Below are 27,110 nucleotides of genomic sequence, written 5' to 3'. Positions count from 1 at the left end.
AGGTGAAGAGAGAGATGCAGAGGAACTCGGCTGAGCTCGTGCATTCGTTATCTAAAGTTTCCCCAGAGACAGAGACCCTAAATTGCCAGAAAAGAGGGTTTGGCTACTTAGGAGAGAGGATAGGCTACTAACACCTGAAGGAGCCTATCAGAAGGAGTCTCTGACGTCACCTGGTGGCACTGGCCACTCAGAGCAGTCCAGTGTGCCAGCAGCACCTCTGTTTCCAAGATGGCAGAGGTCTGGAGCACACTGGAGGAGCTCTGGACACCTCCCAGGGGAGGTGCAGGTCAGGGGAGTGGTCACTCCCCTTTCCTTTGTCCAGTTTCGCGCCAGAGCAGGGCTAAGGGGTCCCCTGAACCGGTGTAGACTGGCTTATGCAGAATTGGGCACATCTGTGCCCAACAAAGCATTTCCAGAGGCTGGGGGAGGCTACTCCTCCCCTGCCTTCACACCATTTTCCAAAGGGAGAGGGTGTCACACCCTCTCTCAGAGGAAGTTCTTTGTTCTGCCATCCTGGGCCAGGCCTGGCTGGACCCCAGGAGGGCAGATGCCTGTCTGAGGGGTTGGCAGCAGCAGCAGCTGCAGTGAAACCCCAGGAAGGGCAGTTTGGCAGTACCAGGGTCTGTGCTACAGACCACTGGGATCATGGGATTGTGCCAACTATGCCAGGATGGCATAGAGGGGGCAATTCCATGATCATAGACATGTTACATGGCCATATTCGGAGTTACCATTGTGAAGCTACATATAGGTAGTGACCTATATGTAGTGCACGCGTGTAATGGTGTCCCCGCACTCACAAAGTTCAGGGAATTGGCTCTGAACAATGTGGGGGCACCTTGGCTAGTGCCAGGGTGCCCTCACACTAAGTAACTTTGCACCTAACCTTTACCAGGTAAAGGTTAGACATATAGGTGACTTATAAGTTACTTAAGTGCAGTGTAAAATGGCTGTGAAATAACGTGGACGTTATTTCACTCAGGCTGCAGTGGCAGGCCTGTGTAAGAATTGTCAGAGCTCCCTATGGGTGGCAAAAGAAATGCTGCAGCCCATAGGGATCTCCTGGAACCCCAATACCCTGGGTACCTCAGTACCATATACCAGGGAATTATAAGGGTGTTCCAGTAAGCCAATGTAAATTGGTAAAAATAGTCACTAGCCTGTTAGTGACAATTTGGAAAGAAATGAGAGAGCATAACCACTGAGGTTCTGGTTAGCAGAGCCTCAGTGAGACAGTTAGTCACTACACAGGTAACACATTCAGGCACACTTATGAGCACTGGGGCCCTGGGTTACCAGGGTCCCAGTGACACATACAACTAAAACAACATATATACAGTGAAAAATGGGGGTAACATGCCAGGCAAGATGGTACTTTCCTACAGTAGCTGCAGAGAAAACCCCGGAAAGTTAGTTTGGCAGTACCCGGGCTCTATGCTGGAGACCCGGGGATGCATGGAATTGTCCCCCCAATACCAGAATGGTATTGGGGTAACAATTCCATGATCTTAGACATATTACATGGCCATGTTCGGAGTTACCATTGTGATGCTACATATAGGTATGGACCTATATGTAGTGCACGCGTGTAATGGTGTCCCCGCACTCTCAAAGTCTGGGGAAATTGCCCTGAACAATATGGGGGCACCTTGGCAAGTGCCAGGGTGCCCTCACACTAAGTAACTTTGCACCTAACCTTCACTAAGTGAAGGTTAGACATATAGGTGACTTATAAGTTACTTAAGTGCAGTGGTAAATGGCTGTGAAATAACGTTGACGTTATTTCACTCAGGCTGCAGTGGCAGTCCTGTGTAAGAATTGTCTGAGCTCCCTATGGGTAGCAAAAGAAATGCTGCAGCCCATAGGGATCTCCTGGAACCCCAATAACCAGGGTACCTAGGTACCAAATACTAGGGAATTATAAGGGTTTTCCAGGGTGCCAATCAGAATTGGTAAAATTAGTCACTAACCTGGAGTGACAATTTTAAAAGCAGAGAGAGCATAAACACTGAGGTTCTGGTTAGCAGAGCCTCAGTGATACAGTTAGGCACCACACAGGGAACACATACAGGGCACACTTTATGAGCACTGGGGTCCTGGCTAGCAGAATTCCAGTGACACAGGCAAAAACAAACATATATACAGTAAAAATGGGGGTAACATGCCAGGCAAGATGGTACTTTCCTACACCACCCTCCTGGGTGAGCGAGCACTGGAAACTCGCTGAGGGGCTGCTGGGAGGGCGGTGCTAGTATGGGGTGGCAGCTGTACCTGTACTTGGGGTGGCCACAGAGCTGTCTGCCACAAGCAGGGAGCTTCCATCGGAGGAGGTATCACTGTCAGAACTGTCCCCTCCTGTCTCTGCCGTGGTGTTCCTCGCGCCCTCCATCCCACTGGTGCCCTCACAGTCGGTGGATTCAGCCTCTAGGGCCATGTGGGATGCAGCTCCCTCCTTCGCCGGTGCCTCTGCTCCTCCGCCAGATGATGCTAATGCACAGAAGGACAAGGTGACAAAACAAAAGGTGGGGGGTAGAGACAGAGGATACACTTGGTCAATGCCAGCAACAACACCACCGTTGGCGTACATAACACACAGGGGATAGCCCTACGCACTATGCGATGCACTACCACCCACAATGTTAGTCACCTGGCCATGGACAGTAATACCTAACGCCAATAGCAGCATACCTGAGACCCTCAGATCCCTGCCCAGTAGTAGATGCCCACTAGCATGTTTATGGGTGGAATGCATCAGCACCTGCCCAACATGGAACCTACCCTGCAATGTCCGGCCTGGCCTAGGGACACCCACAGGCCCACATCCCTGACCCACAGACCACCCCACCACACGCAATTCACAGATTTTGAAACTGTACTCACCCCCTTGTGGCTGCTGTGATGCCCTCAAGCTCCCATCCAGCTCCGGATAGTCCACCGCCAGTATGCGGAACATCAGGGGGGTCAGGGTTTGATGGGCATCCCTTCCTTGTTGGGAGGCCATCCCCAGCTGGGCCTCCGCCGTCTTCCTTTCCCAGCATCTCAGGTCCTCCCACTGTTTCTAACAGTGGGTGCTGCACCTGCCGCAGACCCCCAGGGTCTGCACGTCCTTGGCGATGGCACGCCATATACCCTTTTCCTGATGGCTGACCTGCAGAAAAATGAAAATGAAAAAAGGGATCAGTCATACCGTCCGGCCTGTTACACCCATGGCCCCCCATATCCCTCCCATCCCCTTACGCACATACATTGTCCACCATACATGCTGCACGCTGCCCAGGACCCCTTCACCACCCCCCTTACACAAGGCCTTCACACACATCACACCATGCATTCGTGCCCAATGCATCATGCCTACAGTGTACTCACCTGTTGGTCTTGAGGCCCATAAAGCAATCGGTACGGGGGTAGGACACCATCCACCAGTTTCTCCAGCTCTGCAGCGGTGAAGGAAGGGGCCCTTTCCCCAGTGACTCGAGCCATGGTTGCTTCTAGACACAGGTCACAGCAGCACTTGCAGTGTAGGTCCTCTCTTGTTGAAGGTCAGATAGCAAGTAAGTGAACAGATAGAAAATGGCGGCCAAGTCCGCGGCTCCCGCCTCCCGCAACTGCGCACAACATCAACGGCATTACCTCATTTCCACCTGTCCCTCCACACAGGACAGGCGTCCGCCATTTCATGGGGGAGCAGGCCATGGCACCTAACTGCGTCTCAGCCGACATAAGCACATTTTGGAAATAAACATAAAGATACTGTTTCTGTCATAACATGCAATGCATTGTACATTGAGGAAATGTTAAGAACTGAGCAGATGCTCGTCGTTTTTCGCCCTGGAGTACAACCGCTGAGGATGAATAGGGGATGGAGACATCCCCCCATGTACAGGCCCTGGTGGACTTGGCAACAATGGAGGACAGGCACATTAACCTCACCTACAGACTTGATAGGGCCACAATCTAAGAGCTGTGTGCCTAATTGGAGCCAGACCTGATCGTAGATATCCGTCAGCCCACTGGCATCCCCCCTCTTGTGCAAGTCCTATCAGTGCTCCATTTCTTGGTGAGTGGCTCCTTCCAAGTGACAGTGGACAATAGGACATATCCCCAACATTGTTGGGGCAATTGATGGTACACATATTGCCTTTGTTCCCCCTCAGAGAAATGAACAGGTGTTCAGAAATCGAAAGAGCTTTCACTCTATGAATGTGCAGACAGTGTGCCTGGCGGACCAGTACATCTCCCATGTGAATGCAAAGTATCCTGGGTTTGTGCATGATGCCTATATCTTGAGGAATAGCAGCATCCCATATGTGATGGCTCACTTCCAGAGGCACCGGGTGTGGCTAATAGGTGTGCCCATGGTCCCCACCCAGTATATGTTGGTACATGGGTGTGGGGTTGGCCCTAAGGGGGAATGTCTGGCTAACAGGTATCCCTCGATATTTACAAGTGATTCTGGTTACCCCAACCTATCATGGCTACTGACCCCAGTCAGGAATCCCAGGACAAGGGCAGAGGAACGTTACAATTAGGCACATGGGCGAACAATACGAATTATAGAGCGAACCTTTGGACTCCTGAAGGCCAGGTTTCGGTGCCTTCATCTAACAGGTGGATGTGCTACTCACCCAAGAAGGTGTGCCAGGTCATCATGGCATGCTGCATGTTGCACAACCTTGCCTTCAGACGCCAGGTGCCTTTTCTGCAGGAGGATGAGGCTGGAGATGGGCGTGTGACAGCGGTAGAGCCTGTGGACAATGACGAAGAGGAGGATGAGGATGTGGACAACAGAACATCTATCATTTAACAGTACTTCCAGTGACACACAGGTAAGACACTGTAACTTCATATTCCATTGCAGTTTTGTGTTGTAAATTTTCACTGGCAGGCTGCTGTTCCCACTACTATGGCCACTCACTGTACCCTTTGACATGTATATTCACAGATATTTGTGCCCTACTCTGGCTCCTGGTGTATTGACTGCAGCACAATACAGGTCATAGCTATGTATACATTACTGTACAGTCTACTTGCAATGTCTACAGATTGTTAAAGGAATACATACTTAAATCATTTGACATACTACATACTTGTATTTTTTAAAGTGGTGTTTATTTATTTGCTGAAAATATAAGGGGGATGTGCAATGGGCTGGGGTGATGGTGGAGGAATGTCCAAGATAGAGCCCAGTCTATTTGTATCACAGGTGCATTGTCCAAGGGGGCATAGGAAGTGGACCAATGGCAGTTCAAGGTGGACAGGGTGACAGAGTGGGACACAAAGGTGACATTCAGGAGAGTCTTATTACCTGGCGGTGTTCTTGGCAATGTTCTCTGGCTTCTGCTGGCTTCTGCCTTGACCGCAGGGACCGTTTGCAGGGTGGTTCACCTTCTGCAGGTGGAGGGGTGCTGGTGGCCTGTTGTTCATGTGGCGGGGCCTCCTGTCCACTAGCTTCAGTGGAGGTGGAGGGCTGTTCATCGGTGTGGCTAGTATCAGGGGCCCGTTTGGGTGCCACTGCCTCCCTCATGGTGTTGGACATGTCTGCCAGCCCCCCTGCAATGGTGACCAGGGTGGTGTGGATGTCCCTCAGGTCCTCCCTGATCCCCAGGTATTGTCCCTCCTGCAGCAACTGGGTCTCCCACATCTTGTCTAGTATCTGGCCCATCGTCTCCTGGGAATGGTGGTATGCTCCCATGATGTTGGTGAGTGCCTCGTGGAGAGTCGCTTCCCTGGGCTGTCCTCCCCATGTCGCACGGCAGTCCTCCCAGCTTTCCTGTTATCCTGTGCCTCTGTCCCCTGAACCGTGTGCCCACTGCCACTGACCCAGGTCCCTGATCGTCCTGTGTTTGTGGGGCTCCCTGGGGTCCCTGTTGTGGTAGACACACTGCTGGTTGATGTGTCCTGGGGATATGGGCCCGCTGGGTGGGTGCTGTGCTGGTGTTTCCTGAGGAGAGAGGCTCTGTGGTGATATGGGACTGTGGCTGGGTAACCGACTGTCCGGAGGTCCCTGATGGGCCAGCTTGGTCATCCAGATCCAGACGAGCAGAGCTGTTGTCATCACTGTGGGCCTCTTCTGGGGGTGGACTGGATGTTGCTGGCACCTCCTCTCCGGTGACGTTGGGTGTGGGACCTGTGGGGATGTAAATGCAGTGTTATTGTTTCTGCGTGTGACATCTTGTGCATGGGTGTGTTTCCCTGTATGGTTGTGAGTGCCCTGTGAGCTTTGCCTTGCATGAGTAATTATTTTGTGGGCTAGGTGACGCTCTCTAGTGTGCATGCTGTGGTGATGGGTGTCCATGCAGGTCTGTGAGTGGTGTCCATGCATTGGTGGTGCATGCAGTGCTGGGTACTTGGATGGGTGGTTTTCGATGGTGGGGTGTGTGGGAGGTGGTGGAGTGATGGGAGTGAGGGTGAGGGTGGGGGTATGTGATGGCATGCAGGAAGGGGGGTGATAGTAATAGAGAGTTGACTTACCAGACTCCAGTCTCCTGCTACTCCTGCCAGGCACTCAGGACGCAGTATTGCCAAGACTTGCTCCACCCATGTTGTAAGATGTGAGGGAGGAGGTGGGGGTCCACCGCCAGTCCTCTGTACAGCTATCTGGTGTCTTGTAACCACGGAATGCACCTTCCCCTGTAGGTCGTTCCACCTCTTCCTGATGTCATCCCTTGTTCTGGGGTGCTATCCCACGGCGTTGACCCTGTCCACGATTGGTGTGGCTGTACCCGGATGATTTCCTCCACCATGACCCTTAGCTCCTCCTCTGAGAACCTGGGGTGTCTTTGTGGTGCCATGGGTGTAGTGTGTGTGGTGTGAGTGAGGTGATGTGTTGGGTGTGTGGTGTGAGGTACGTGGATGGTGTATGGGTGATGGTGTTCTGTGGCTCTTGTTCTGTGGGAGCTCTTGGTGTGTATCTCTCTGTCAGTTGTCAATTTTTTGAGTCGTAAAGGAATGTGGGTGGTGTGAGTGGGTGTTTTATAGTGGTGTGGGTGTGTGGGTGTGGTGTGCGTATGAGTGCCAGGTGTGTGTAGTTTGAATTATCCAATGTGGTGTTGTCTTGTATGTGTAGGTGTATTTTGAGCGCGGTGGTATGTACCGCCAGTGGTTTACCGTGGTTGAATGTCCGCCGCGGTGATTCGTGGGTCATAATGCTGTGGATGTAGTTCTCTTGGCATAACGGTGTGGGTTTTGCTACCGCCAGTTAATCACTAACCTTTGTTGTGGAGGACTCGTGTTTGTGTACGTATAGGGGGTTATTACAACTTTGGAGGAGGTGTTAATCCGTCTCAAAAGTGACGGTAAAGTGACGGACATACCACCAGCCGTATTACGAGTCCATTATATCCTATGGAACTCGTAATATGGCTGGTGGTATATCCGTCACTTTACCGTCACTTTTGGGACGGATTAACACCTCCTCCAAAGTTGTAATAACCCCCATAGTGATGGATTGCTATGTGTGGGTCATAATATGGGTAGCGGTATACCGCCGAGGTCGCGGTATGCTGGCGGCAGTCGGCATGGCGGTAAGCGGGACTTGCCGCCAATGTCATAATGAGGGCCTATATATGTACACCCAGGTATGGGGGCAACCTATAAAGATGAAGGGTTATTTAGAGACAAAAGTGGAGAACTAAAGCAGCTATGCTGCTACAAAGGTTTAGTAAAAGATGACAATATCTTAGGATGGCCAGTACAAAAGGACTGGAAAGTATGCAAGGATGTGAAATGTAGTAATATATCTACTCATCCATGGGACATGTTGCTTCCTAAATCTTCTTGTCCTATCAAAAAATCTACTTGTCCTTTTGGTGCCATTTAGAGCAGCGACAAATTATGGCAGCGATTTCATTATACAAGACCTCTGATAATAGCCTCTCTGTTTATGCCATGACTAATACTATTGTATGGCTTCAATACTAGCAATTTCCTCCTTTTGCCACCTTTCTGCAGATCTACATACTGGGGCTAAAGCTAGCGGTAAGCAATAATTCCAAGATTGAAATGCCCTTTTGAGTCTGTGCAAACCTAGTTACTAACATGTTTGGAAATTTACTGCTGACAAGGGCAGAAGTAAAGCTTTTTTCGTGGTTGGGAAAAATGTGGTTGAGGGAAAGTGAACTTGCAAACACTCAACAGCTTTTCATGAGTAAATCTACCCATGAATTTTTGCTCCTGCAAAAATACAGTTCACAAATAGTTTCTAGGAGTACAATTTTCTGTTCTACTTTTGTAAATTCTTGTGAGTTCATAAAATATGTTAATCTGCTCTAATACAAAGACATATACCATCGGTGCACTTTTGTGATTGGCCACTAATTTAGGTCTGGGGTTAACCAAGACCTTTTATTTTTACTAAAACTCTATTTCTCTCTCTATGCATCTATTGGCTAGCTTCTCTGTGGGTGATAGCAATCTGCTCATTCACAAAGAGCATATCGGCACACAAAGAAGTTTTGTTCACTCCCAGGACCTATTGTGTTATTGTGTGCTTTTTGAGACCAAAACATATTTTTGCTTTTTGCCAATGTTTATTACAATGGTGAGCAATAAGCAACTCTCACAACAATAAGATTTTACAAAAGCTAGGCCAAAACAGAACACACATTGACAAAACCTACATACTGACCACCAATGTTGGACCTATTGGCTTTGCCAGTGCTTGTTTATTTTCATGTTTTCCATAATGTTGTTGACACTGATTACACTGATTTTCTGTTATGAACATATTTTTGAAATACTAGCATGCATCAATACATTTTACTAAATGATGCTTCAAAGAAATGGTACCTAGAATTTCACAGTAGTTTAGCAAAAAAACATTTCTGCGTTGCATTTGTTTGTGAACATTTTATTCTGAAAGCAAAGAATTATCAGTCTTTCTTTCAAACTTCTGCACATATTTGCATTTCATCAGAGAGCATTCTGTGAGCATTATATATAGCCTCACATTGTTAAACTTTGCAAATGTGTGTACACATTTATGTTTTTTTTACTGGATCCACAGTCAGTAGTGCAATTCGAGCTTATAATTTATTTAGAGTGCTCAGTCTAATAATAAGAGCTTTGCATTAATGAACCTTAAATACAAGTTCAAACAGCAACAGCATAGGGGCACAAATATTACGTCAACTGCAGAGAATCCATTCCATGCTCCATAATGTGGTACTGTGAACTGGCAGCCAAACGGTTTGTGCTGCACGGGTTGGGCCTACTTGTCCCATGAAATCTTGTTGTCCTTGACGTCAAACAAAATGTACTGGGCATCAGGCTATAGGAATTCCACACCCCTGGTATGTATATCCTAATGCACAACCACAATGCATTCTCACTTATCATTTGAAAAACAATTACCTGAATTGTTTTGAAGAAATGATAACAGGAAAGGGGCATTTCCTTTTGTTTCAAAAGTGAAAATGTGGCCACTCAGTGTACAAGATGCTGTGAGAAATTAGCTTGAGAAACCCTGCAGAACATGTTCTATAACCAGTAGAGGTCACAGAATAATTGGCACCCATAGTAGTTTGCACAAAAATCGTATGGCAATGTCTATTTTTCTGTCAATCTGAAAGCCCTAAATAAGGGAGCAGTAGTGAGCAGATTTCCCCTACTTAATATCCAAAAGATTATGGGGGTCATTACGACCCTGGCGGACGGTGTAAAAGGTGCGGTAATACCGCAAACAGGCCGACGGACAAAAAAAGGGAATTATGACCGTGGCGGAAACCACCAACAAAGACAGCCACTTTAGCACACCGCCCACCACGGCGATACAGACAAGCAGTGCGGCGGTCACCGCCAACAGACAGGCGGGAGACAATGTACCGCCCACACTATTACAACCCGCCAATCCGCCACCTTTTCCGTGGCGGATTCACCGTGGATAAAAACACAGCGGAAACAGCTTGTGCTATGGGAAAACGCTCACCTTAACATATCCCACGAGGAACGACGACTCCATGGACCCCGAACTCCAAATACTACCTGCCCTTGTCTTTCTGCTCCTTTACGACCAACAGCGAAGTAGGCGCAGAAGATACCGGTGAGTACTGCACCTATGACACGGGGTGGGGGGAGGCAAAAGTTAGGGGGAAACCCACCAAACACCCCCACCCTCGCATATTACAACATACACACCAATGCAGTCAAAAATATCACATTAACAACCCACAATCCCCCCGGAAGAATCCAAAGACAAAGTGAATTTCGGTCAAACATTGTAATGTGCCAATATACATGTCATACAAAAATATACAGATATATATGTCTAAATCACTCATAATTATATATACAATACAAGAAGTAGTGCAGATATGTACACAACATGTCCGTGCACCAACAGTCCAAAAATGCATGGGCGAGGCCCACAATAGATACCTGACCAAAATCGGAGAGAACACTGCCGGGGCATCAGATAGAAATAAAACAGGCACCTCAGGGGGAAGGGAAGGGGGGGCAACTCAGCCAGATGAATGTGAAGCCAGATCCACGAGGGGGCTCCTTGCCCATTGATGTATCCTGGGGAGTGCAAAGCCACAGTCTCTCAAGTCTCTACAGTGGGTGGTTTGCCCACTGTGCCATCCTGGGGAGTGCAAAGCCACAGTCTCTCAAGTCTATACAGTGGGTGGTTTGCCCACTGTGCCACCCTGGGGAGTGCAAAGCCACAGTCTCTCAAGTCTCTACAGTGGGTGGTTTGCCCACTGTGCCATCCTGGGGAGTGCAAAGCCAAAGTCTCTCAAGTCTATACAGTGGGTGGTTTGCCCACTGTGCCATCCTGGGGAGTGCAAAGCCACAGTCTATCAAGTCTCTACAGTGGGTGGGTTGCAGGTCTCCACTTGTTCTGGAGGGGGACTGGTGCCCAGACTGGATGCGTCTCCCCGTGAAAGTTCCTGTCCTGTCACTGTCCCAGCTGCACATGGGATAAGGATGCCTGATGTGGCGGTCCATTCATTCCTACACGGTGCATGCCCTGTTCAGCGGTGCTTTACCATGGCGGTCTTTGCCCTGTTCAGCGGTGCTTTGACATGGCGGTCTTTGCCCTGTTCAGCGGTGCTTTGCCATGGCGGTCTTTGCCCTGTTCAGCGGTGCTTTGCCATTGAGATTCATGACTGTTCAGCGGTGCTTTGCCATGGCGGTCTTTGCCCTGTTCAGCGGTGCTTTGACATTGAGGTACATGACTGTTCAGCGGTGCTTTGCCATGGCGGTCTTTGCCCTGTTCAGCGGTGCTTTGCCATTGAGGTTCATGACTGTTCAGCGGTGCTTTGCCATGGCGGTCTTTGCCCTGTTCAGCGGTGCTTTGCCATTGAGGTTCAGGACTGTTCAGAGGTGCTTTGCCATGGCGGTCTTTGCCCTGTTCAGCGGTGCTTTGACATTGAGGTTCATGACTGTTCAGCGGTGCTTTGCCATGGCGGTCTTTGCCCTGTTCAGCGGTGCTTTGACATGGTGGTCTTTGCCCTGTTCAGCGGTGCTTTACCATGGCGGTCTTTGCCCTGTTCAGCGGTGTTTTGCCATGGCGGTCCTGATACTGACATTGGTGTGTGGCATGACGATCTCTACACTGGGCATTGGTGTGTGGCATGACGATCTTCACACTGGACATTGGTGTGTGGCATGACGTTCCATCATTGGACAGTGGGGCTTTAGCATCCTGTCCCCTCCTGGGCTGTGACTCTGGTGGTGGTCTCTGGACCAGTGACGATACTTGGGCCCTCCTGGGCTGTGACTCTGGCGGTGGTCTCTGGACCAGTGACGATACTTGGGCCCTCCTGGGCTGTGACTCTGGCGGTGGTCTCTGGACCAGTGACGATACTTGTGCCCTCCCGGGCTGTGACTCTGGCGGTGGTCTCTGGACCAGTGACGATACTTGTGCCCTCCTGGGCTGTGACTCTGGCGGTGGTCTCTGGACCAGTGACGACAGTGCTGGAGGTTGTGTCTGGACCGCCGGAAAAGATGGCGCACTTCTCCGCCGTGACACTCACAACAGGCTGGGCATACTTCCTTTGGACCTTCCCCACCTTTTTTGGAGTTACAGCTGACTCACCAATCACCTTCGATCCCATTTCACTTGTTGTCCCACCAGGAGTCTTGACACGGTCCCGTCGTCCACTCTCCAATTTTGGAGCCTTTACAGGGGGTGGGCTGCCAGTGCCTTGGCTCCGGGTCCTACTGCCTGGCCTGGTGGACGGTGCACTCCAAAAACCTGGAACACGAACCACTGGTACTGGAGGCTTTTTGGCTGAGGCGCTACGACGGGACTGATGAATTGGAGGGGGGGGGCAAAAAGGTCAATTTGACAGAGGGACAGTTTCTTACGGACACTGGGATGGGTAGCTGGAGGGGGTCTGGGAGTGGAGGAAGAGGAGGTGGTTGTAGGAGGTGTCACTTTAGGTGTTTTGGGTGCAGGTGCAGGTACTGGAGGCTGTTGTGAGGTGGATGGTTGTTGGGTGAGTGATTGCCGGTGTTTGGGTACTTTGGGAGGGGGCGTTACAGACACACTGGGAGAGGACACAGGGGACGTGTAAATGGCAGTGGAGGTGGTGAGTGCAGGTGAGCGGCTTGTGGTGCTGGGTGTCCTGGTGCGAGTCCTAGTGCCTGTAGATGTGGTGCATGCAGGTGTGTGTGTAGACGAGACTGGGAGGGATGAGGGAGAAGAAGAGGAGGGGGACACAGTGGAGACAGTGGATGTTGCTGTATCCGTATGTGTGTGATGCTTGTGTGAGTGCCTGTGGTGTGTGTGTGGTGCCTATGTTTGCTTGAGCTACTTGTGTGTGTTGACTTGTGTGCATGCTGGTCTGTAGGTGTGCTTGGGATGGGCTGGGGTACAGGGGATTGGGTCTGGGTGGAGGAAGTTGGAGGGGGGAGGCTAGACACAGGGACAATGGCTGCCATCAGTGCTGAGGCCAGAGATTGCAGGGTTCGCTGAAGGACAGCCTGGCCAGAATGAATGCCCTCCAGGAATGCATTACTGTGTTGCAACTCTCGTTCTACACCCTGGATGGCATTCACAATGGTAGACTGCCCAACAGTGAGTGACCTGAGGAGGTCAATGGCCTCCTCACTGAGGGCACCAGGGGTGACTGGGGCAGGGCCTGAGGTGCCTGGTGCGAAGGTGATGCCCACCCTCCTGGGTGAGCGGGCACGGGGCGAACGCTGAAGGGCTGCTGGGAGGGCGGTGCTGGTAGGGGAGGTGGCGACTGTACCTGTAGAAGTGGGGGGCACAGATGGTGCCGCCAGCACAAGGGAGCTCCCATCGTCGGACGAGTCCGTGTCGCTGGTTGCTGATCCGGTGGCCGACATGAAGCTCCCCTCGCCCTCCGTCCCACTGGTGCATTCAGAGTCTGTGGTGTGGCCCTCCATGGCAATGTGGGATGCAGCTCCCTCGTGCTCCGGTGCCACTGTACCTCCGCCTGATGATGCTGATGTACAAAAGGACAGGGAGAGCAGAAAAAGGAGGGGAGACAGAAGTAAGAGAGTTTTAGTGCATGGCATACCGCTACTGTTGGCGAACAAGACAGACGCAGCAGCCCCATGAATTACGCCATGCTCCTGGCCTCTGCACATCAATTTCTGGGATATGGCCTACATGGCAATGGTGGACATCTGCGCACATGGATGCCACAGGGGCAACTATACCTCAACTTGGCACTCTTCTGAGGTGGGGTAGAGTGCCACATGGCCTACATTACGGAGGGACCTTGCCTACCGAATTCGCCCTGGCCTAGGGACACCCACAGCCCACCTCCCCCACCCAGACACCTCCACTGCACGCAAAATCCGCAGAATGAGGTTGTACTCACCCCTTTTGTGTCTGCTGTGATGTCCTCAAGCGCCCATCCAACTCCGAGTAGGCCACCGCCAGGATCCGGAACATCAGGGGGATCATGGTGCGACGGGCACCCTTCCCACGTTGGGAGGCCATCCCCAGCTGAGCCTCCGCCGTCTTCTTGCTGCAGCGGCGAATGTCCTCCCATCTCTTCCGGCAGTGGGTGCCCCGTCTCTGGTGGGCCCCCAGGGTCCGGACCTCCTTGGCGATGACACGCCAAATGTCCCTCTTCTGGGGGGCGCTGACCTACATGACATGCACAAGGGAAGAGGAACAGTCATTACCAACTGCACCATCAATGTGAGTGGCCCCCTCCCTACTCTGACCATGTGGCCCATTTATTCCCATTCTTTACTGTAGTATGAACTCTGCCCCCCTTCACTCTTCCCCCCAGCCCTGTCCACCCAGGCCTAGCCTATACAACGTGTTCCCTGTGTACTAACCTGTTGGTCTGGAGGACCGTAGAGTAGCATGTACTGGGGGAGGACCCCATCCACAAGTTTCTCCAACTCCTGTGCAGTGAAGGCAGGGGCCCTTTCCCCAGACGCAGCAGCCATCGTCGCTTCCAGACTGAGGTCACAGCAGCACAAGCAGTGTAGGTCCTCTCCTGTCGAAGGTCAGGTATCTAGTGATTTAACAGATAGAAAATGGCGGTGACGTCCGCGGCGGTGATGTCCACGACGGTGCGCATCATCACCGCCAGCGCACCTGTTCATTGGCTCCTGGGACCCATAGGGTCCAATGTTAACCAATGCAGCAGTGCGCCGCCGTCTACGACCGCCTACCACGGCGGTGTGCAACGCCAGCGCTGTTACCCCACAATCCCATTGTCCCAGTTTAGAGGTCAGGCAGCTGCCATTTCAGGGGCCCACAGGGATTCTTTTTCAACTGCGTCACACATACCGAGGCCTACACTCAACACACAGACAGAAAGGGTTCATTGTCTGGTGTAGTCTTGTGTGTGACTGTGGGTACATACCTGGAGGAATATTGACTGGTTATTCGCTGTTGTCCTTCGTAGGCACCGTCAGCTGGGACATGTGAGAAGATGGCGGAATCCTCCGGTGTACCGACTGCTGGTGGACCTGTTGACAATGGAAGAGAGACATTTAATCGTCACCTACAGGTTTAACCGTGCCACAATCCAGGAACTATGTACCCAGTTGGAGCCAGACCTGATGTCACCAATCCGCCATCCGACTGGAATCCCCCCTGACGTGCAGATGCTGTCAGTGCTCCATTTCCTTGCAAGTGGGTCTTTTCAGACAACAGTGGCCATGGCATCAGGGATGTCCCAGCCTATGTTTTCAAACGTGTTGTCCAGAGTGTTGGCTGCCCTGCTGAAACACGTAAGGAGATACATCATTTTTCCTGAGGTGGAGGATTTGCCTACAGTGAAAGGTGACTTCTATGCCCTTGGACATATCCCGAACGTCATAGGTGCCATTGATGGGACCCATGTAGCTCTGGTCCCCCCCGCAGGAGTGAACAGGTGTATAGGAACCGGAAGAGTTATCATTCGATGAATGTCCAGATGGTCTGTTTGGCAGACCAGTACATCTTGCAGGTAAATGCTATGTTCCCTGGCTCTGTGCATGACGCCTACATCCTGCGCAATAGCAGCATCCCTGATATGATGGGTCAACTCCAGAGGCACCGTATATGGCTATTGGGGGACTCTGGTTACCCCAACCTTTCCTGGCTATTGACCCCAGTGAGGAATCCCAGGACCAGGGCAGAGGAACGCTACAATGATGCCCATGGGCGGACTAGGAGGGTTATCGAACGCACCTTCGGCCTTCTTAAGGCCAGGTTCAGGTGCCTCCATATGACAGGTGGGTTCCTATTCTACGAAGAAGGTGTGCGACATCATCATTGCCTGCTCCATGCTCCATAATTTAGCATTGCGACGCCAGGTGCCTTTTCTGCAGGAGGATGATCCAGATGACGGTGTTGTTGCAGCTGTGGAGTCTGTGGAGCCTGTGGACAGTGATGAGGATGAAGCTGAGGAAGAAGAAAACGACAACAGGGAGTCAGTCATACAGCAATATTTCCAGTGAAACACAGGTGAGTACATTTTCCGGTGTAACATTACATTAACTTTCACACGTCTACCTCTATCCTGTACCGACATTTCACTCACTATTTGTTAACTGAGTTGTCCCCTTCCATTTCAGTTTCACAAATGTGGTAACCTACGTGTCAACTGCTTGCATCCTTGAAGGGCTTGTGATGTGTGACATTGGTATGTTAGCCTTCCAATGGGTAACCCGTTATGACACTGTCATTGATAATAGAAAAATACAAATCATAGACTGACTCCAGTTTTTTTAGTGTTTCAAGGGTGTTTATTTAAGTGCTAAAAATGAAGGGGGGGTTGTAAAATGGTGACGGGTGATGGTGGAGGAATGTCCATGGCAGAGTCCAGTCTATTAGTCTCACAGGTACATTGCACATCTGCCCATTGGAAGTGGAGCTGGGGCAGTTCCGATTTGGACAGGGTAACAAAGTGGGACAGTGGGGGGACAATCAGGGTGGTCTTATTTCCTGGCGGGGGTCTTGCCATCTTGCTCTGTCCTGTTCCTGGATCTCAGGGCCCGCTTGCGTGGTGGTTGTCCGTCTGCAGGGTATGGGGTGCTGGTGTGGTGGTCCTGTGGCGGGGCGTCCTGTCCACTAGCGCCGGCGGAGGTGGTAGGCAGTTCATCGTCGTGGCTAGTGTCAGGGGCCCCTTGGAGTGCCACGGTGTCCCTCAAGGTCTTTTGAATGTCCGTCAGCACCCCTACGATGGTGCCCAGGGCGGAGCCGATGGTTCTGAGCTCCTCCCTGAACCCCAAATACTGCTCCTCCTGCAGACGCAGGGTCTCCTGCAACTTGTCCAGGACCATGGCCATCGTCTCCTGGGAGTGGTGGTATGCTCCTGTGATGGAGGAGAGGGCCTCGTGGAGAGTTGGTTCCCTTGGCCTGTCCTCCCTCTGTCGCACAGCAGCCCTCCCAGTTCCCCTGTGTTCCTGTGCCTCCGTCCCCTGGACCATGTGCCCACTACTACTGCCGCCAGGTCCCTGTTGTTGTTGGGGTGGTGGGTTAGCCTGGGTGCCCTGTAGTGGTGGACACACCGCTGATTGACCTGTCCTGGGTAGGGAGGTTTGGGCCTGCTGGGTGGGTGCTGTGCTGTGTTACCAGAGGGTGGAAGGTCAGTGTTGGGCTGTGCCTGTGCGAGGGGAACCGACTGTCCTGAGGCCCACGATGGTCCGGGCTGGTCATCAAGATCCAGTAGGGCAGAGCTGCTCTCAACACTGTGGGCCTCTTCTGGGGGTGGAGTGGTGTTGTCTGGACCCTCTGGTGTGGTGACGTTCCTTCGGGTTCCTGCAGGGGTATAAGTACATGATTATTGCATGTGTGTGTGTAATGGTGTGCAATGGTTGGGTGTGCGTGAACCCCAGTGCAGGCATTCCTGTGTGTGGGGTTGTGTGCTGATGGTTGGGGGGTGTTCTGGGTATGTGCAGTGGGCATGCTTTAGTGATGAGTGTCCATGGTTAGTTGTGTCATGCAGGTCTTGGGGTTGGGATGTGTAGTTGGTGTTATTAGTACATTAGTGAGGAGTTTGGGTGATAGGGGAGGGTGTGAGGGTGGGGGTGTGTGATAGCATGCAGGTAGGGTGGGGGATGTGATAGTTAAGATTTGACTTACCAGTGTCCGTTTCTCCGACGACTCCTCCGAGGCCCTCAGGATGCAAGATGGTCAAGACTTGCTCCTCCCATGTTGTTAGTTGAGGGGGAGGAGGTGGGGGTCCGCCGCCAGTCCGCTGTACCGCGATGTGGTGCCTGGATACCGTTGAACGCACCTTCCCCCGTAGGTCGTTCCACCTCTTCCTGATGTCCTCCCTATTTCTTGGGTGCTGTCCCACTGCGTTGACCCTGTCCACTATTCTTTGCCATAGCTCCATCTTCCTTGCAATTGATGTGTGCTGTACCTGTGAGCCAAATAGCTGTGGCTCTACCGGTACGATTTCCTCCACCATGACCCTGAGCTCCTCCTCGGAGAAGCGGGGGTGTCTTTGGCGTGACATGGGGTGGTGTGTGTGATGTGTGGGGTGGTGTATGTGGTGATGAGTGTGGTGAGTGTAGTGGTATGTGGTGTTTTGTGCTTGGATGTTGTGTGGGTGATGGTGTTGTGTGCCTCTGTGTGATGGGGTTGTCTATTCTGTGCTCTCTCTCTCGCCTTCTCTCAGAATTTCTGATTGTAGGGGTTTGTGGGTGATGTGGGTGTGTGTTTTATATTGTGTTGGGTGTGTGGGTGTGGTGTGTGTATGTGTCTCAGGTGTGTGTATTTCGAAATGTCCAATGTGGCGGTGTTTTGGAGATGTGTGTGCATTTTGAGCGCGGCGGATTCGTGGGTCGTAATAGCATGGGCGTGTTTCTGTTGGCGTGGAGGTGGAGGATGTGTTTCCGCCAGTTTATCGCTGACCTTTGGTGTGGCGCTATTGTGTGGGTGTCTGAATTTCAGCGGATTCCGTGATATGTGTCATAATAGCTGTGGCAGTCTACCGCCGCCGCAGTGGTGTATTGGCGGTCTTCTGCACGGCGGTAAGCGCCTTATACCGCCAGGGTCGTAATGACCCCCTATGTCTGCATTAGCTGGGGCCAACTTTTTCTCTACCTTAGATCTGGTGACAGCCTATTATCATGTTTGACTACATGCTGAATCCCAATATTTAACAGCATTTACAGCGGCGGCTCCTCCGCTATGGTGGAGAAGCGTCACCCCTCACCAGCAGCAGCAGCTGCAAAACCTTTACAAGAATGCGATAATAAACTGCGTTCTTGTAAAGGGACAGGGCCACGGGCTGTGACGAGCATGGAGGGGGAGTGCACAGCACTCTCCCTCGTGTGCATGTATGTTTGGCCAGCATCTCTGGCTGGCCAAACACACAGGCACACTGTGCTCTATCCAGCCCAACACTGTGCTGCCGGGCTGGCGAGAGCAGGCACAGGCTCCCAGTCTGCCTGGGAGTGCCCTGGCTGGGCACTCCCAGCCAATCCTAATGCTGCTTGAGCAGCATTAGGATTCGCCGCAGGGCAGGCTGGGAGCCTGTGCCTCCAGTGACTAGCAAGAAGGAGCGACAGTGTGGAGGCAAGGCAGGTAAGTTTGTATTTGTAATTAATGTTTATTTTGCCTCCCCCCATGCCACCCCGCACCTTCAACACGCAGTGAGCCGCGACTGAGCTTTTATCATACCCATGGGAGCATACAAGCTTAAGTATATGCCATTTGGTTTGTGTAATAAATTGATATGTTGGTTGACTCAGGTGTGAGCCCTGGTCAACCAGCAACCACAATCCTTTCCTGGATGAGGTACAAGCCAACCCTAAATTTACTTGTGCTCAGCCCTCTGGTAGCTTGGCACAGAGCAGTCAGGCTTAACCTAGAGGCAACGTGTAAAGTATCTGCAACCCTTCAAACAATCATAAAGTGAACACACAACACAAAAAGTTACAAAAAGAGGCATTTTAATAAATAAAAATAAGACCAAAATGACAAAAATCCAATTAGTAGAATCAGACTTATACAAGTTTAAAGAGTTTAGTGAAAATAGCATCAATAAGCACAAAGCGACAAATGTGAGTATTTGGTCGCACAAGACTGAGTCAAAATTACAGGTTCTGGCTGACCACGATGGAGCACAGGCTGGCTACAAAGTACCTAGAAACCTGGTGTTAGAAATGGGGTCTCTAATTGGCAGAGGTATTCACCTTTGTCCAAATAGGGACCACAATCCTAGTCCAGGCAAGTCACACACAATCCAAATTATCCTGTGCCCACACTCTGGTAGCTTGCCACTGAGCAGTCAGGCTTAACTTAGAAGGCAATGTGTAAAGTACTTGTGCAATAAATCATACAGTAACACACTGAAAACACCACAAAATTACACCACATGGGTTTAGAAAAATTTAATATTTATATGGTTAAATTAAGGTCAAAACGATAAGGATTCAATAAGCATATGTTAAGATATCACTTTTGCAAGATTAAAAAGAGTCTTAAATCTTAGAAATCAACAGTTGTCTTTGGTTTGCACAAACTACATGGTTTGCATCAAAAATAACGTGCACGTAGACCGCAGAGGAGGAGATGAGTGAAAAAATAGGGTGTGCGTTGGAATTTCCGGAACAGCACAGACGATTTGTCGTTTCTTTCCACGCTGCAAGGGGGTTTGCGGCAATTTCAGACACAAAGGCTTGGTTGATCACTGCGATGCGGGGATCTTTTTGATGACCACGGATGATGCGTGGAAATCCTGGGCATGAGGAATGAAGTCACAAGCGTTGTGTTGATCCGGTAGGCCATGCATCGAATTTTCTGTCGCACGGCAGGCACTGTGTCGATTATTCACTCAAGAAGTCAGGCTGCATTCTTCCGGTTCGGTTGTGTGTCGATCCGGTAGGGCTGTGCTGTAAATTTCAGGCCACAAGGCAGGCGCTGCATCGATTCTTCACTCGGGAAGTTGGGCTGCGTTGTTCTGGTTCAGTTGTGTGGTGATTTCTCAGTCACACCACGGCTGTGCGACGTTTCTGGAAGGCTGTGAGCCAATTTTTGGCGCACAGGGAGTTCCTTGAAGAGATGAAGGGGGTCATTCTGACCCTGACAGGCGGCGGATGCCGCCCGCCAGAGTTCCCCCCTCCAGAACACCGCTCCGCGGTCATAAGACCACTGCGGTGATTCTGGCATTTGCACTGGGCTGGCGGGCGGCCGCCAAAAGGCCGCCCGCCAGCCCAGTGCAGAAGAGCCTTCCCACGAGGACGCTGGCTCAGAATTGAGCCGGCGGAGTGGGAAGGTGCGACGGGTGCAGTGGCACCCGTCGCGTATTTCAGTGTCTGCAATGCAGACACTGAAATACAATGTGGGGCCCTCTTACGGGGGCCCCTGCAGTGCCCATGCCATTGGCATGGGCACTGCAGGGGCCCCCAGGGGCCCCACGACAACCCATACCGCCATCCTGTTCCTGGCGGGAGAACCGCCAGGAACAGGATGGCGGTATGGGCTGTCAGAATCCCCCATGGCGGCGCAGCAAGCTGCGCCGCCATGGGGGATTCCCAGGGCAGCGGAAAACCGGCGGGAGACCGCCGGTTTTCCCTTTCTGACCGCGGCCAAACCGGTGCGCTCAGAATGCCCTGCGGGGCACCGCCAGCCTGTTGGCGGTGCTCCCGCCGACCCTGGCCCCGGCGGTAGTGAACCGCCGGGGTCAGAATCACCCCCGAAGTCTTTTTGGCCCTGAGACTTCAGAAAACAGGAGGGAAGCTCAACCCAAGCCCTTGGAGAGCACTTCCCAGCAAAGTCAGAGGGCAGCAGGGCAACAGCAGGGCAGCCGTCCTTCACAGGAAAGCAGTCCAGATGAGTCCTTAGGGCAGCCAGGCAGTTCTTCTTGACAGGTTGCAGGTTCAGGTCCAGAAGTGTCTGATTTGGTGGGGTCTGGGACCCAGTTTGTATACCCATAAATGCCTTTGAAGTGGGTGAGACTTCAAAGAGCGGTTTTGAAGTGCACAATGTCCTCTTTCAGTACAGGTCTCTCTGTCAGGGTCCCAGTAGGGGGTTAGGCAGTCCACTGTGTGAGGGTAAGCACCTAGCCTTTGAAATGTAAGTGTCAGGCTCTCCAACCTTCCAGCCCAGGAAGACCCATTCAGTATGCAGATGAGTGCAGGTGTGACTGAGTATCCTGTGTTTGTGGTTGTCTGGGTGAAATGCACAAGGGAGCTGTCAACCAGCCCAACCCTGTCATGGATTGGAGGCAGGCTGTAAGGCACAGGTGGATTTTAAGTGCAGAAAAATGCTCACTTTCAAAAAGTGGCATTTCTAAAATAGTAATATACAATCCAACCTCACCAATAAGGATTTTGTATTACCATTCTGGCCATACTAAATATGACCTGGTTACCTCTTTCTGATCAGAATCTACCACTCAAACAGTATATGAGGGTAGCCCTAATGTTATTCTATGAAAGGAGCAGACCTCACAGTAGTGGAAAACCAATTTAGGAATTTTCAACTACCAGGACATATAAACCACACATGTACATGTCCTGCCTTTTAACTACATAGCACCTTGCCCTATGGGTTACCTAGGGGTGACTTACATGTAGAAAATGGGAGGTTTAGGAGTTGGTAAGTACTTTTAAATGCCAAGTCAAGTCGAAGTGGCAGTAAAACTGCACACACAGGCCTTGCAATGGCAGGCCTGAGACATGGTTAAGGGGCTACTTATGTGGGTGGCACAACCAGTGCTGCAGGCCCACTAGTAGTATTCAATCTACAGGCCCTGGGCACATGTAGTGCAATTTACTAGAGACTTAAAAGTAAATCAAATATGCCAATTGGGTATGAACCAATGTTACCATGCTTAAGGGAGAGAGCATATGCACTTTAGCACTGGTTAGCAGTGGTAAAGTGCGCAGAGTCCTAAATCCAGCAAAAACAGTGTCAGAAAAGTAGTGGGAGGCAGGCAAAAAGTTGGGGGATGACCACCTTAAGGCTGGCAGGTCTAACACCTGGTTTGCAGATTGCTGTGCAGAGCCGTGTCGAAGATGCATAGTGGGGCCGAGGAAATGTGTTGGTTCCGAGTTGCGGTGAGGTTGCAATGTAAGGACCTGTGTTGTAGTAGGGGATTGCGCAGTTGGGGTGATGCTTCAGTTCAAAGAAGATGTGGAGTTCAGCATCATCACCAAGGCTGCTGTCAACAAGGGATGCAAGGGCCTGTGCCGAGGACGTGTTGCATGGCGATCGTTCCGTAAAAGCTACATGCTGCGAAGGCAATTCACGTCTTTGCGATGGGTCCTATCCGTGCAGCAGTGGAAATACAGCGGTTCTTTTTAGGATTGCACTGCACAGCAGGGGAGATGTGTTGATTCTGCTGGATCCACAGAGGATGGCAGACCACGATAGGCCCACTTACAAGGGTCCAGCACTTGGCAGGGTAGAGTCACTAATGGCAGAGTCTGTGTGCTGGGTTCAAGGTTTTAGGAGCCTTCTGTGCATGAGGCTCAAGAAAGGAGGCCAGCCAATTAGCCCTTGGAGTCACTTTGGGGTCCTGTGTTCAAAAGATGCTGGTCCAGTCCTTTTCACTCAGGCAAGAGTGCAGCAGGTCAGCACAACCGGGCAGCAGTTCCTTCACAGCAGCAGTCCAGGACTAGTGGTAGTCCTTTCAGCAGCATAGCTATCCTTCATGGCAGATTATCCACAGGTCCAGAAGCGTACTGAAGAGTTAGTGTCTGAGCTCGAATATTTTCACCCAGTTGTGCCTTTGAAGTGAGGAGAAGCTTCTAGAGGCATTTGTTTGAAGTAAGCACACAGGTGCTCTGACTTCCTTCTCCTGGTTCCAGACTAACTTCATGGAGTATGCAGTCCTTTATTTGTAGGCAGGACACATCATATTCAAGAGTAAGTGGGGCTGCATCAAGATCCTTCCTGCCATCCTGCCGGTGATGGCCCATCCGGGCATACCTATGCTCTCTATTGTTTGTAGCTGTCTAGAGGAATAAACAAAGCCCAACTGTCAACTACACCCAGTCATGTGACCCCGAGAAAGGCTGTAAGCAGCAAATGACAAAGGAAGGAAAATGCCAACTTTCTAAAAGTGGCATCTGCAAAACTGTCATTCAAAATCTGACTTTACCATAAGTTAGGATTTTCCATTACAATTCCAAAGACACAACCATGATCTGGTTTCCATTTGTAAATTATAGCGTACTAATGTAAATCCAAATTTATCCTATGGGAGAGGTAGTTCCTGCACTAGTGAAAAATGAATTTAAGAGTTTTTCACTACCAGGACATACAAAGCTTAAACATTTGTGTCTCTACTTTTTAAATATATTGTATCCTGTCCTCTGGGCTGCACAGGGCCTACCTTAGGGGTGACTTATATGTATTAAAAAGGAAGTTTTGTGCCTGACAAAATATTTACTTTGCCAGGTTGAAATGGCAGTTTAAAAATGTACATATGGGTTACAATGGCAGTCCTAAGGCATGTTTAGAGTGCTACCTAAGTGAGAGGTGCTGCAGGCACACCAGTACCATTTACTTTACAGGCCCTGGGCACAGGCAGTGCCACCTTACTAGGGACACACAAGCAAATTAAATATACTAGTTGGGTATATGCCAATTCTACCATGTTTTAGAGAGAGGGCACAAGCACTGGTTAGCAGTGGTAAAGTGTGCTTAGTCCAAAAACCAGCAAAAATGAAGTCACTGAACAGGAGGGTTGAAGGCAAAAGGTTAGGGGGTAAACTATGCCAAGAATACCAGGTCTAACAGGTTGGTGTCTGCAGCCTCCATTTTTCAGAAAAGCATGAACTCAATATTGAAAACTATACCAAGTATATTTTTCTGTCAAGACCATGTGATGATCTCTGGGAACACCAAACATCAATATGATGAAATGCTCAGATTGGCTGTAAAAAATGTCAAGGATATGGGTTGACATCAAAACTGAGATATGTAAATTTAGCTGTTAGGAGGTTAATTATTTGGGTCACATAGTGACTGCAGAAGTCATAGAAACAAAGAAAAAATGAATTAAAACCATACTAAAATTAACTGCCACAAAAGGTAAAAATGAATTACGATCATTTCTTGGGATGGGGGAATTCAGCAGTAAGTTTGTTGACAATCTGGCTAAGAAGACTTTTAATTTGAGAAAGATTATTACGAGTAAATTTTATTTTGTTTGGGATGAGAAAGCAAGAATGAGATTGAGAAGTTTTTAGCTTGTGCGCCGAAATTGAAGCCTTTTGTGCTTGAGGCGAAAGGTCATGATTGCTACTGAGGCTACAGCAAAAGGTTTGGGAGTGGTACTCTTACAGATAGGCAAGGAAGGATGAATAAATAATAGCTTTTGGTTCAAGGGCCTTGAAAGGGGGTGAAGGTTGCCACTCTGTCATATAGAAAGAACCCCTAGCTGTCATCTAGGCTTTAAATAAATTCAAGGGTTTATATGTTGAAAACAACTTTAAGGTACACACAGATTACAAAACCCTAATAGAAATATTCGCAAAGAAGGGTTTAGAGCCAGTGTCAAGCAGAACTAGATGTGGGTTACAAGAAAATACATTTATAGCTGAATACATATCTGGGATCAAAAATAGTGCAGCAGATTGCCTATTCAGACTGGTAGATGAGTCTGTGGATGAATTGGGCCTGCCCAAAGAAATGAGAGTGAGGGAGGATGGTCGACAGTGGATGTGTGCACTATCATAGAGGGTGATATTTCTGAACAGAAATGGAAAACACAGATGGAAAGAGATCACAATTTAGAAACTGTGGGGCGCATTTTTCTCTGAAATTTGGAAATTAAAAGGCGTAGGTTGGGAGCAAGTGGGGTATTTCTGGATGGTCAGGGAACACCTAGCAGTGGTGTATAGCTGTTTGTTTAGAGGAACCAAAATCATTCCACCAGAGAAGGTTAAAGAGAAATTGATTGATATGGGTCATGAGGGTCATGTAGGAATATTTAACACTAAAGAAGGATTAAGACAAGATTTATGGTGGCCAGGCACGGACATACAAATACAAAGATTAGTCAGAGATTATTTTCAGTGTATGAACACTGACAAGATCTTACTGACCAGGAAACATACTGTGCATTGTAGAATGCTCCCTGACATGGTATGGATGGAGTTAGTGAACACTCAATTTGTGTTAGTTCTTCGAGACCTGTACTCCAGATGACCAGTAATAAAGTTTGTCTCAGATATTAATAGGAAGGGCGTCATCATGTTTTTAGATGAGAAATTCATGAAAGAGGGTCTACCAACCTATATTTTTAACAATAACAGTGTGCAATTTTGTTCACAAGAAATGTTAGACTTTCCTGCAAAATAATGGCATAAAACACCTTGGCTGTGCTTTATACCATCTTGAAGGCCCCTGGGTTTCAGAACGGTTAAGTAAAACCCTCAACGAAGGGTTTTATTTAGCAAAGTGTAATGGTATGCCTTGGAAAAATTAAGTGATGAAACGTTTAGTAGTATATCGGCAGACAAACCTGCAACAAAGCTCTTTTGGATTATTGAAGAGAAGAAGGCCAACTCCTAGTACGTTCGCAAATGGATGAGGTGGCAAAAGGAATGGGTGAATATTGATACTAGTTAACCTTGGAGACACAGAAAAGTATAAATGCAGTTTGAAGAAACGGTAAGATGATGTACACAACACCAATCATCTGGCACTGAGAGTAGGAGATGTGATAAAAGTCAGAGCCCCTACTGGAAATAGCAAATGGTCAAAGTTTACCAGTCCATAAAAGCTGTAAAAATCAATGCTGTAATAACTCAAAATATGAGAATTTTGATTTCAGGGAGGGCTGCACGATATGCTGGAACCTCAATTAATGAATGGCAAGGAAACTGAGTTCTCTAACGCTGAGCAAACTGAAGGAGAGATGGTAAAATTAGTAAAGCTATTACCCAAAGGAGGAATGTTATGGGTGGTGATAAATCTTGAATAGGTACAAGGAGATTGAGCAGTATTGCTTCTTCCTCCCACCCCCAGAGTATCTAAAAGATTATGTACCAAATAGCCATGTGAATAACATCATTTTTTCAGTCGACATGTGTTATTATGTAGTACCATTTTCTTACCTTGTCATGTATTATTCCTTGTTAAGCATTAGTTGTCTAGTAACAAACAAACTGTTGTGCACTTCCTGGATGTTGTGGGGGCTGCTTTCATGATGGTAACTGTATCATTTTTTTTTATACTTAGACCACCCCTGTATCAGTGCCCTAATTTCTACTTGAAATGTCTGACAAGAAAACCAATAACATATTTTATATAAAAAGAAAAAAAAAGAATTGTTTGTATTCTGCAGTACACATAGAACGAGGAAAAAGCCTCAGGGGGTTGTTTTGTGCAGGAAGGTGTCCATTCCTGCACAAAAACAATCCTGAATGCACCCGAGGAGCTCTTGCACCATGGTGCAATGGTGCCTGCATTGGCGCTAAGCTCCAGAACGCAAGTTAATGCGCCATATTGACATAAATGCGGCACATTCCTGTATTTTCCCTGTCAGACTGTGCTGCGCAGGAAGGTGTCTTGCCATGACGCGCTGCACTGTGTGACAATTCCATTAATATGCCCCTGAGAGTGAAGGCAAAAAACAGTGCTATCATTATTAGTATAGATTGGCTGGAACATTCTCAGCATTCCGCTACAGCAAGGGGGGGTGGGGTGTATGAATACTGGGGTTAACTTGTTCAAACAACGATCCAAGTGGAATATCTACTTTTACGGTCAATTTAGT

This window comes from Pleurodeles waltl, chromosome 1_2 (genome assembly GCF_031143425.1).
Source record: "Pleurodeles waltl isolate 20211129_DDA chromosome 1_2, aPleWal1.hap1.20221129, whole genome shotgun sequence".
NCBI classification, from domain to species: Eukaryota; Metazoa; Chordata; class Amphibia; order Caudata; family Salamandridae; genus Pleurodeles; species Pleurodeles waltl.
Note: the sequence above shows the minus strand (reverse complement) of the source record.